Genomic DNA, 13,085 nt, shown 5'->3' on the forward strand with positions numbered 1-13,085 from the left:
AGAATTTGTATATTTATCCATCTATTAGATAAAAAAAAATCAATTACATAAAAACGTGTACTGGTTTTATCTCAAAAAAACCAGTACTGTCCTGGTATAATCAGTACGAATGGTCACCTCAATATAGATGGTTATTTTTTATTTAAGTATGGGAAACATTGATTTTCAACAAAGGATCCTCAAGCGATCATACACTATGGATATTTCATATAGGAACGATATCCTATAGTTGCACATCGCTGGTCATTGTCAAAGTTCAATAACACGTGACGTAGAAATCGTCAATATGACTGGTCTTGTGACGCGTCACCGGTTACGTATCTGATCGCAATAAATCTTTTGATTCCAAAATAATTATTTGATTAAATTTGAAAATTCCACGCCTTCAATATCATATTACATGATATAGGCCCTTTTATTCAACAAACGTAATATTTACAGTGTGCATCGCGTGTGATTCATACCCACTCTTCTGTATGTATGTACCTGGTTAAATTATGCGGGTTTTCATTCACAATTTTCTATGATTACTGTATCAACGGAAGTCACATATGTGTACATCATCGACCAATAATGTTCCCTATGCTAATCATAATTTATATCGAAAGCATTGTATCATCATAACAATAGAGGTATTTTAATGGCGGCGAAATTAATGCACTCGAATCATATTTTGTAATACATACATATCTATCAAAAGAAGGTGGAGAAGAAGTGTTGGTAAAGTTTAGTTCTACTTGGAATGAATCGTTACCCTTTTTTTTCGCAACGGCCAGTGCCTTCAGATAAACATCGCTCGGGGTGGTAAGCAGGTAAAATGGTGGACGGCAGCGGTGCGCAACTTTTTTAATTGTGCGTAGATGAGATGTTGAGTCATGAATATAATAAGCGTCGGCTGTGAAAGGATCGTTAGTTCATTTACGTGACTGTTTCTGTCATTGATATGAACGTGACTCTATGATATTATATGTATGTATGTATATATGTATTCAAAATGGTTCATGCAACTTTCAAAAATAACAGATTAATCATATAGCAACATATCTCAGTGGTTATCGTATAATGTTATCAACTGAGGGGTTAGGGCCGGGCCGCACCGTGCAACTTTGTCGGCCGACTAGTTGCGCGACACGAAAAAATGTATGGAAATGTGTGCGACAAGCAAGTTGACGGGTGTAGCATGTCCCATCTACCTGCATGCATTGGTCTGGTCGCTCTCAACCAAGTCGCTCGCAAGTCGCACGGTGCGGCCCGGCCCTTAAGGGTTCGATCCCTGGCCCAGTGCTGATGGCCAGGCTTTAAATATATGTGACTCCAGGTCAGTGGCGTAACTAGAAAAAATTGGCCCGCATGCAAAATTTATCAAAGGGCCCCTGTTTTTAATTAAATAAATGAACTTCCCTTTTAAATGTTCTTCTCGCCCCTAAATTTGCAAATTCTGCAATTACATAATTTAAGGATATTTTCTGAGCTTCATGTTTCATAGTCAAAATTGCAAGTTCACTAAGTCTGGATTGACCGATTGAATTTTTTCTTTTGTAATTTATTCATTGTACTTTTCCAAATGTGAATATTATTTATTAAGACTGTATTTAGTTAGTGTGTGTCATTTTCTTAGGCTTATTTATAACTATATCTTTTTTCTTTAAAATGTATGTATAAGTCAGAGTAAGGTAGATTAGAGTAAGAAAGACGTAAAGGAGGTATGTAAAAAAAAGGAGACAACTGGTGGAGTTTTTCACAGGGGTGTGCTCACGTACAATGCCCTCCCTGAGTGCGTCAGGTCTTCTAAGACATTCTTGCAAGGTGCGAGGAGGAGGAGGAGGAGGTGTGAAGGACATTGCATATAAATTTATACATAAAATTTTAGAGTTAAGTAATTAAGAATGTATTTTTTAAATTAGCTAGATAGCTAAAATTATATAATTAAATAATAATATTTGGATATCCTTCCAGGGACCCTCTCACCCCCAAGGGCCCACATGCACCGCATATCCCCGCGTCAAAGTAGTTACGCCACTGCTCCAGGTCGATCGATTCCTATCAGATTATTTGAATATATAATGATGTTATAATGTTTAGACTGTAGCAGTGTAGACTAGTGGTTAGCATATATGCTTTCAAACATTGGTCCCACTGGTTGCTGCTAGCCAGACCTTGGTTTGTGACTCCAGGTCGATCTCGTTTGCTATCTACATATATCAGAGTTTCTCTATATAATTATCTATTCGAGATAATAATTTCTATAAGTTATCTATTCAAGATAACAATTTCTCTGATTTTCATTGAAATGGTTCCAACAAATATGCAACCTTACCCAATTCTCACAATTTTCGAGTTTGCAGCATCTCGAATTTCGCTAATTCGTATAAAAATGCTGCTAATTTGTTCATAAATGTATCGAAAATATCGAGATTTTCAGCATCTCAAAATTTGACGATTTAAATTTAAAAGTTATTTTTTTCTTAAATTTGAGTAAATAAAATCATCAAAAAGCAGTAAAAGAATAACAAAATATGGGTCTACGTGACTTGACAGAATGTTAAATGACAGAAAGCGCAAATATCGGAAGGCAAAGATCGAAAATCGAAAGATCTTAAGTCGAAAGATCAAAAAAAAATGGTGCATGGTAAACGGCACATAATCACGTACATACTCACTTAATTTGCGCGAGCAGGATAAAACAGGAACAAGAGGAACATGCTTTTCCTCCCGTATTCTGCGCGCGCACATTAAGTGAGTATGTACCATGCACCATTTTTTTTTATCTTTCGACTTAAGATCTTTCGATTTTCGATCTTTGCCTTCCGATATTTGCGTTTTCTGTCATTTAACATTCTATCAAGTCACTTAGTTCATTTTAGTGAGTACTTAACACGCTATTCGCTTAAAAATTGTCGCAAAAATGTAACGAAATAACGCCAACGAAAAATTAGCCAATTAATGCTCTTCCACCCTCTTTTGTTAAAAAAAAAAGTGTACCATTTATACATGAAAATATTTTATCGCCCATTTAAATTTTATTAATTGAATTACTTATTTTATATGAGGATAAGATCTTTATGGCAACATAATAATTTGATATCCATAAAACTATGTAACTTTATGCTTAACATCCGCTGTACGCTTAGCATCAAATAATAAAAAGGCCTTAAACGGAAATTAATAACAGACTTGGTGAAAGTAGTAATACACGGAAATTGTGAGTTACGAGAGAAATTCGTCAATTTGTCGTCATGGTCGATAATCGCAAAATTGGGACCGTATCGCGATGACGTACAAGAAAAGGCGGGAAAACCAAATTTAACGTTCGTTGAGAAACGAAGGTCAACCGATTAAACATAGAAGTTCCTCGAGATGACTCAGGCAAAAAATGGAAAGGCTTTGGTGGGCGTATTATATGTAAATTCATGTATTGTGAAAATACGACTCAGCATTGGCCCTACTACAGTACGTACTCGATTCGATTATTCAGAAATGCTTAGTTTCGATATCAGTTTACAACCTATGAAAAATTTAAAGAGTCCGCCATTTTGATCGGTTACATAATCCAAAGCTAAAATGGTCTCAAGACCGATTATAGCGAGCTTTGTCGACTGGTTCGTTGATCGGGTGTCTAGTTTTTTTCCTCTTTCTTGTGCCATTACTATTATTTGGTGTTGGAAACGACTCCGCTCTACTTATCGGTCGATTTTATGCAAATGAAGGAGACTCAATCGGAAACGCGTGGCCTTGAACTATTTATTGGCGCCACGGGTTCCAATAATGCTTAGATTTTTATGATAATGACTTTAATTTGTTAACCGTCGAAGACACGATCTATTAACGCGGTCGAGAAATAAAAATCAACACTGCGTTGATAATTCTTACGCGTTTGAAATTTAAAAAAAAATGGAGAATTTTATGCACAAAACACTTTTACATTTGTGTTATATTCTTTTTATGGGAATGGAAAAAGTTTCCGAACCCAAAAATTTTTAATAAAAGAAAATCTGATTTATCTGAAAAAAAAATGCTATCGATCATAATGAATATATAAAGTCTATAAAAAAATATAAAACTTCTCAGCAATTTTAGACAATTCTTGTTAAAAGCTTTTTTTTCAAGCGGCCAATAACACTGATTAACAATTGTAGCGTTTCTAATATTTAATGAAAGTTTATCTTAATCCAAAATTAGAAGTTGTTTCTTCCCTTTTGAAAAAAAATAAACAGTCATCGTTATAGAGGTTGACCATCACCGCACCCGTAAGTCAAAAAATCTAAAATGTTCGTTTACCATGCATACATGAAAAATGGTTAGTATTATATATGGTTCGGTGATTACTGGTCACAAATTACTCGTCACAAAGTCACTAAAATCTCTATAACGGAACATCTGGCAGCCGAAAAGTCCATCATACTAACGATAACTATCATAGTAACGAGAACTTGAGTGCCAAATATTATGTATTCGCGATTTTCGTGGCAAAAATTGTCTTTGTGACCACTCCAATTTGAAGAATAGTCCAATTACCTAGTATATATATCGGTGGCGTGCGGTAAAACTCTCTCTCCCCCCGTCGTATATCCTCACTTAATTTGCGCGAGCAGGATACAACAGGAACAAGAGGAACAAGCTTTTCCTCCCGTATCCTGCGCGCGCACATTAAACAAGGCTGTATGACAAAAAGAGAGATAATTTCACCGCATGCCACTGATATATATATATATATATATATATATATATATATATATATATTATATATGCACATACATATATATAATATATATTTTTTGATCCTTCGATTTTCGATCTTTTGACTTTCGGTGCCGTGAGGTAGACCCACTTCTGAAAAATCAGTCTCCAAACAACTGAACTTGGTAATAGTAATTCTGAAAATTGCCTTATTTTATTTTATTTTATTTATTTTATTTTTTATTTTATTAATTGAAAAATCAACAGACAGGATGTACAGAGATAGGTATAAAAAAAACAAAAAGTAAATAAATAATATATGTGACATCCGAGTCCAATAATAGATTTTTACAAAAATGAAAAAGATAAATATAAGGAAAACAAATTAAAAAGTAAATAATAAAGGCATGACAAAATATTTAGTACATTGCATAATTAAACTATAGTATTAAAATATTTGGAAAAGGTTATAAGATAGAATATAAGAAGAAATTGAAATTTACAAATATAAAACAAATGAAAAAGGTAAATACAAAATAAACAAATGAAAAGGAAAAGAATGAAAGCTATAATATGATTAAATAGCACATTACATAACTAAACTAAAGTATAAAAATAATGGAAATATTGGAAAAATAGAATAGGAGAAAAAATGAATCAATCGGTCAAGATTCTCTTGATGTTAGACCTGAATTGATGTAGGGAAATACCAAACAGATCAACCTCATTCAGCTCTCCGTTAAACATACGATAAACGCGCTGCAGATAAAAATATTTTTGGGAATTAGTATTGAAAGCATCAAGTGAAAAGAGTGCAACGCGTCTAGAGTATCGAACTGGGATTCTGAAATTAACCTTATTCAGTAAATCAGAACAATCAAGGAAACCATTTATGAGCTTAAAGAAGAATATAGCATCAGTATGTCGTCGCCTGACAGAAAGATTGTTAAAAGAAAGGATTTTTAAAATGTCGGAAACAGTAGAATGGGTATAGGTAGGAAAAAGGTAGCGTAAGGATTTAATAAATTATTATGGTCATTGTTTCATAAAGATCTTTCTTTATTAATAAAAGTATATGAGTAAATTGAGATTCGAATTGACCTGAGAAAACTTCTGGATATTTTTTTTTAAGATTCAAACAATGGTCTGTTTCCGGCATATTAATAATTTTCCTAGGTTCATTTTAAAGGTTCGGTGATTATTCCGCAAAAATTGATCTCGCGCACGTCACTAAAATCATCTGGCACCTAAAAACTCCATCAATCTTGAAATATTGTACTAACGAGAATTCGAATGTCAGTTGTTCCGTGGTGGAGATTTTAGTTACGTGCGCGAGATCGCTTTTTGCGGAATAGTCCGTTTACCGGCCTTAAAAGGTCGTCGGTTTCGTCGACAAAAGACTGACGACATCTGACTTCGGTGGAGCCGGCTCTGCCCTCTGATTCCGAAGAGAATGGGGGAGGAGAGGGGTGTTCGTCCGGTCACGGTGGCTTCACGCACAACTGCCCTCGTGAAATTGTATTCATCGCTTCCCACAGCAGTTTCCAGATGAGCTCCTCCACTCGGAGACACCCCTCGAATGACCCCTTGGCAAAACGAAAAATTCCATCATGAGAACACGGCCGTATAAATCAAAACAGTCACTTGTTCACACATTCGAATGTTATGCGCTTATTTTTTAGATCACATTACAAATGATGACACAGACAATACTGCAATATGATTCAGCAAATTGACATACATATGAAGTTCTGGGAAAAGCATCCAGTATCCAGCACCTGAGCCATAATTTGACCACCCAACTTCAAGAAAATTAGTTTTTAGCGACGTGAAAGCCAAGTTATTAAATTTAATAACAGTAAGCAATACTGCTATACAAAAAGGAAAACAAAAACAAGTTGCAGTTGCTACATAAAATATACTGTGTTCAAATCTATTGGACTTTTTAAGTTTTTAAAATTGCTCAAGTAAATACCAAATAGACGTATAGTACTTTCAAAAGATTGAATTTGAGCAGTAGTTTCCTGACGGAGGATCTATCTGATGACCGTGACATCGAAAGACAAAGAAGAGCCATTTGTGTAAGGGCAAATATGCTGGCTAGACGATTTTTCCACTCCAGTGTAGAGGTTAAGAGACAATTATTTATGTCCTTTTGTACTAGCCTCTATACTGGTGAATTATGGACCAGATACAAGCGGGAGACGATGAGGAAGATAAAAGTACAATACAACAACTGTTACCGTGCTCTTTTCGGGTTATCTAGGAGCTGCAGCGCGTCGCAAATGTTTGTAGAAGGGCATGTGCCTCACTTTGAAGCCATTCTCAGGATGAGAGCGGCCTCTCTACGTCTTCGTATATTTTTTATCGCCTAATTCTCTTCTTGCTGCTGCATCTTCTCATTTGCATTCTTCATTGTATGTTCGATGGATGGAACTGCTACACCGACCGCCTTGAATAGACATTAAAATGCTATTATTATTATTTATTATTAATAGACTTATTAGTATTATTATTTATTATTATTTATTTATTATTATAATAATAATTATTATTATTATTATTTATTATCAGTAATATTTATATATTTACTTATGTATTTATTTATTTATTTTTTGTTTACTATTTTTCAATACTTTTTTTATTATCTATATATTATTTATATGGGCGTTGGGGATTGCACTATTCTCCTCATCGTCTGGAATAAAAGCTATTATTATTATTATTTACATTTTTCTTTTGGCTTTTGCTTTTAAAGAAGCTTTTACTGTTGTTTTTTTTTTCATTTTATAAGTCTTATATATGTATATGTAGCTATGTTTTTAAATCAAAAATGCCACTCTGCCTGAAGAAAAAGATCTTCGATCAATGGGTTCTGCCAGTGATGATGTATGGATGTAAAATTGGACACTGGACGCCAAGATGCTACACAAAATCCAATGCAGTCAAAGAAGTATGGAACGCTGTATGCTTGGCATAACGAGAAAAAACAGGAAGCGAAACACGTGGGTGAGAAGCATGACAAGGGTAGTGGACATAGTGGATAGAGTAAAGAGATTAAAATGGCAAAGGGCGGGCCACGTGGCTAGAAGAATGGACGAAAGGTGGACAAAAGAAGTGCTTGAATGGTACCCGAGAGAATGCAAAAGGGAAAAAGAAGACCACGGGGAAGATGGGTGGACGAAATTAGGAAAATGTGCGGGGTGAGATGGATGAGAGTTGCGCAAAACAGACACGAGAGGAAGCGTGTTTGGTGAAACAGTGGATGGTGAATGGCTGTAAATGATGATGATGATGAAGTCCGGTTAATGAAAAATCCAGATAATCGAAAAAATCACAATTGACAGGGAAAGACGTGTACATTCAGTATGAATAACTTTTATTTGTCTACATTTCCATATATAATAACATGAAGATCAATATTGAATTATTCTTTATTAAGAAGTTCAATTATTGATTTTTGCTTAAAGTTAGCTGTTCTTTTTGAAGCTGCCAAATCGCGAATACTTTTCACACAATAATGGACCAGATCATCTTTGAATGAACCACATAAAAATACACTCTTCGACTTCTTCATTTTGTGAATTTTTCATAACCTTACGCTCTGAGCTTCCATCTTCTGACATTAAAGAATCAGTAAACCTTATATTTTTTGCACTTTGTTTTTTTTTTATATCTGAGATTGTTGACGTTCCAACACCATAAGTATTTGACAAGAAACGTCCTGAGACACCGCTTTTAAAAGCATTGATTATATCTAATTTGTCGTTAATACATCACGTTTTCTTTTCCATATTGGTAATATTAAAAATAAATACTTAAATCGCGATCAAATTTTCAAGAAACAAACTTCCTTTGAGTATAGAAATTGAAGACAACCGACTCATTTCTCTGTCTTATTTTCGAATTTTTATGTTATGCATTTATGACTCGTGCTCCGTTTTATGTTATGCCATCATGAACGTCAACATTTGAAAGCAATTTCAATTCGTCACATGCAAAGCAGAAAAATCGTAAAATTTGTGTTTGTTTTTAACAATCCGGATAATCGAAAATCCAGATAATCGAGGTTCTACTTTATGTGAATATCTTTTAATTGGATCATACATAGGAATGAAATCTCTATCGGCGGCCAAACCTCACAAAATGGCAAAGTTTCAAAGCGATCAGAAGATTATGGGAAGTTTCTCAGACCAATGACGAAGTGAAACAAGTAAAACCTGGTAGAAATTGTAAGTGAAACAGTGGCGTAACTAAGAATTTTGGGCCCGCAAGAAAAAATTGAATTTTTAAATCAAAATACAAAATTTTTGGTTTCGCAACGCAGTATTAAGAGGGCTGGATACCCGAAACGTTAATTTTGTTGCCGTTCCTCTCTTCGATATTTATATTGAGTGAATGCGACAGTTGCGCCTCGACCAGATTTAAATCGACAAAATAGAGCTTTCGTATTCTCCAGTTTTCTCCTCCGAAATTGAACCAATTTTGAAAAAAAATATCATCATGGGTATGAGAAAGATATTTTCTATGTTTGTGTGGTCGTATTTTTTTAAAAATCAACCGCTAAATAAACACGCTGGACTCTTTTCGTGGGTGTAAAAAAGAGGCGATTTTATAGATGTTTGGCGGCTCCTAACTCATATAAAAAATAGCTAATCAAAAAAATAAAACCACAGAAACATGCCAATGGTGGATATCCATAGCATATTAAAAAATATTTTTTCTCTAGTGCCATTATTGAGGAAGAGAAAAGTGTAATACGTTTGTATGGACAAGGCGCTGGTGTACAGCCCTCTTAATATAACTATAATTATTGTTAATATGTATATACATAATATAATTTTCTTAATTTATCACACCTATTTTAAAATTTCTTCTTCCGAACCTTACTATTTGCAAAATCATTTATTAGTTGTTTGAGGTCCATTTTGGCTGCTTCTTTGTGCTCAATTGTAAGCAAATATATTCAATTCATTGAGTCTGGTTTGACCGATCGACTTTATTTTGTAAACTTTAATTATTTTTAATTTATTGAATGTTCTTTCTTCACTGCCACAGTTACCGGAATAGTAAAAAATAACATGAATTCGGTGTATACTTCTGAAAAATAACTCTCCAAGCAACTGTATTTGGTAATAAGTAATTCTGAAAATTGCCTTATGGTTATTGTTTCAGAAAGATCCTTCTTTATTAATAAAAATACATGTGTTAATTGAGATTCGAACTGATCTGAGAAAACTTCTGGATATTTTTTCCTGAGATTCAAACAATGGTCTGAAATATATTTTTCCAGTATATTAATAATTTTTCTAGGTTCAAGAAAATCGAAATAGTTTTTCACTACCTGCATTCCCGCAAAATGTGTCTTAATTTGAACAGTTATTTTATCGATTTATGGCCCCCTATCTCCGTGGGCCCGCAAGCATTGCTTACCCCCGCTACATAGTAGTTACGCCACTGAAGTGAAAGTAAGGAGAAGCTAGTAAAATGAGAAAGAAGGATGGGAGTAAATGGTCAAATGATATTCTGCAAAGAAGTCTGAATGTGTGATGAACAAATGAATCAAAGGAAATATGAGGAATGCAGTTAATGAAAGTTGTGAAACACGGACAGGAAGAGAAGAGAAATCTTCATCCAGTAGATGGTGAAAGGTCGACGATGGTAGCGGATACTCATCTTGTAGCTTCATCGTCCGAAGCATGGGATGTCTCGCGAAGAAGATTGTCTTACCGTTTACTCAAGGAGATAGGTGAAAATGAAAGCAAGTACAAAAATGTGGTCGTCAGTATCATCAAACACCGTTGAAATAATCGAATGTAGATTATTGGATGTCTATATGGATTTCTATAGGTCTATGGGTGTTGATAGAAAGAGTAAAAATATTCAATTACCTGGGTACCTGGCTGAATGAAGAGATGGACCCAAATGAAGATCTAAGAATCCGCATCGAGATGGCTAGAACAGCATTTATAATAAAAATGAAGGCGGCGCTTACAAACAAGCATCTCAATCTTCATATGCGGTTGAGATTCGCGAAGAGCTAAGTCTGGACAGTATTACTACACGGATGTGAGACGTGGACTCTGAAGACCAAGATGATCAGCCGCATCGAAACTTTTGAGATGTGAGTCTACAGGTGTATGCTGAAGATTCCATGGACCAAAAAGATATCAAACGAAGCTGTCCTCGGCATGATGGGGAGAGGCAGGGAACTTGTTTCTGTCATCAAGTGGAGAAAGATGCGAGTACCTCGGACACATGATACGGGGCCTAAAATACGAATTTCTCCGTTTGATAACCATGAGGGAAAATAGAAGGAAAAAAATAGATTGGCAGGAAAAAGTTATCTTGGCTTCGAAACATGCGCATGTGGACTGATATGAGCGCCGAAGAGCTGTTCCGAGCCGCTGAAGACCGATGCGGATATCTTCAAATAATCGACGAGGTGGTCGCCAACGTCCGGATGAGGACAAGGCATTAACAAGAAGAAGAATATGTATTTCAACCTCGAAACTATCAAATGCTTGGGTAAAAGTAGACGATTTTTTTAATTTAAGCACAGTAAGATTATCTTATAGTGCTATATTTATATTAAGATATCAACGGTAGATTTATATGACTGCCGATGTTATAAAGTAATCAAAGACACATACAACATTCTAATTTGTTGTGTTTAGTTAATTAACAGTTTCGCATATGTATATCATCAGTAAGCAAATAATTAAACGTATGTTAACTAAACATTCTCTCTTTTCCATTTGCCGAATATTTAAATATTTACTATTGCTATAAGTATCTGTGGCTCGGTTTTGAAGAGACTATTTTATGTGAAATACTTCATGTGTGAAACTATCAATGTCTGGCTTATTCAATCCAATGAATTTTCAGCTTTTCTTGTCTAATCAAATGTTCGATGATTTAATGACTGCAATTTTCTCTAACTCGGATAATATGAATCGAATTATTGCACTTTCACTCAACTGTCTCAATCTAAACATTTTGCACGCGCATCATTTAGGGCGAAAACACACTGAATGGTACATGGTACGTGCTATTTTTTGGATACTTTTAAACCCCTAGCTCGTACACATGGTACACAGTCTCAAAAATCACCCCCTGGAGTGTTTTTGGTGCTATTTTTTTTCCTTGCTTTAACAGTGATCGATAATGGTGAATCCCATATTTGATTAAATGCAGGAGAAACTTTTTGGTTGCATATTTTTTTATGACAACACATACCAGGAAGGCATTACAGGCAACCTTTTGCAGCATTTTTCATTATATATGTACATAAGTAACTGAATTACGAGACACTGAAAAACTCGCAAATCAATGACACATCTATCAAATCGTACACAAACTTATTTATTGCACGTTAATCAAACACAAATTATTGGTGACATAATGTATATATAGGAAGGATTTTGGCTAATTTTTACTGGGAACCGTTTCAACAATGAAATCAGAGAAAATTGGCAAACTCTGATAGGAAACGATCAACGTGGAGCACAAATCCAGGTCTAACCAGTAGCATACTCTGAAAAATTCATTTTCACTCGAGGCCCGGCCCTGGGATCTAACCCGAAGCTTAACAACCGAGCAAGCATGCACGTGCAACTACACCCGGATTCGGTTTGGGGAACACCCACTGTTTACAAGCCAGGGACGTGACGTCCCATACTACGCAGTGTGTTTTCGCCCTTATATATAAAATATAATTAAAAAATAGGTATGAAATAATTACGAGATTGTCAATTTTCATATGTATTGTATAATATAATAGCAATTTTATTAATAAAAAAAATAAATTTATAACATCAATACCATCACAAAGGGGCATAAATTATCACACTAGATGGAATGACAAATAAACGTACATTCAAAAATACAGAAATTAACATTACAAATCATATACCTATAAACTAAAATTATATTAAACATAATATACATACATAATGCCATAATAAATCTTTAAATCAGTTATAACAAACTATAAAATCATTATTATATTTAAAAAAATACACATAGTGACTAGATTATGATTGAAAATCGGGCGGTCACATTTTATTAAAATTAAAAGTTTACACGCAAATCATATAAAAAATATATTTATTTAAATATTCATAATGCTATTTTTATACAGTCTGGAAGACTATAAATATAAAAGAACTATTTATTATTATAATAAAATAGAGAGCTGAATGCATTCTCTTTGAATATTAATAACTGTACTATGAGATTCAAAGGTAGCATTTATTCAATGGTTTTATGTATTATATTACAAAATGAAGTTGTCTAAATTTACTGATCGTTAAATATTGAAATTATACACTTCATTTAATAATAAATACAATTGAAATGCTTCAGCGTCAAATAAAAATGAAAAATAAACACATTTGTTTATATGT

The 13,085-nt window shown here is 34.3% G+C and overlaps 1 long non-coding RNA gene across 1 annotated transcript; it reads right to left on the bottom strand.

Annotated features, from left to right (window-relative positions):
- Positions 1-4,981: 4,981 nt before the first annotated feature.
- On the bottom strand, positions 4,982-10,976 carry LOC143916914 (uncharacterized). The gene is made up of 3 exons (XR_013261011.1): positions 10,569-10,976; positions 6,026-6,263; positions 4,982-5,907 (listed from the first exon to the last, which is right to left on the bottom strand). It is a non-coding gene; the product is annotated as an uncharacterized LOC143916914 (long non-coding RNA).
- Positions 10,977-13,085: the final 2,109 nt, after the last annotated feature.

This window comes from Arctopsyche grandis, chromosome 9 (assembly GCF_051622035.1).
Source record: "Arctopsyche grandis isolate Sample6627 chromosome 9, ASM5162203v2, whole genome shotgun sequence".
Classification (NCBI taxonomy): domain Eukaryota; kingdom Metazoa; phylum Arthropoda; class Insecta; order Trichoptera; family Hydropsychidae; genus Arctopsyche; species Arctopsyche grandis.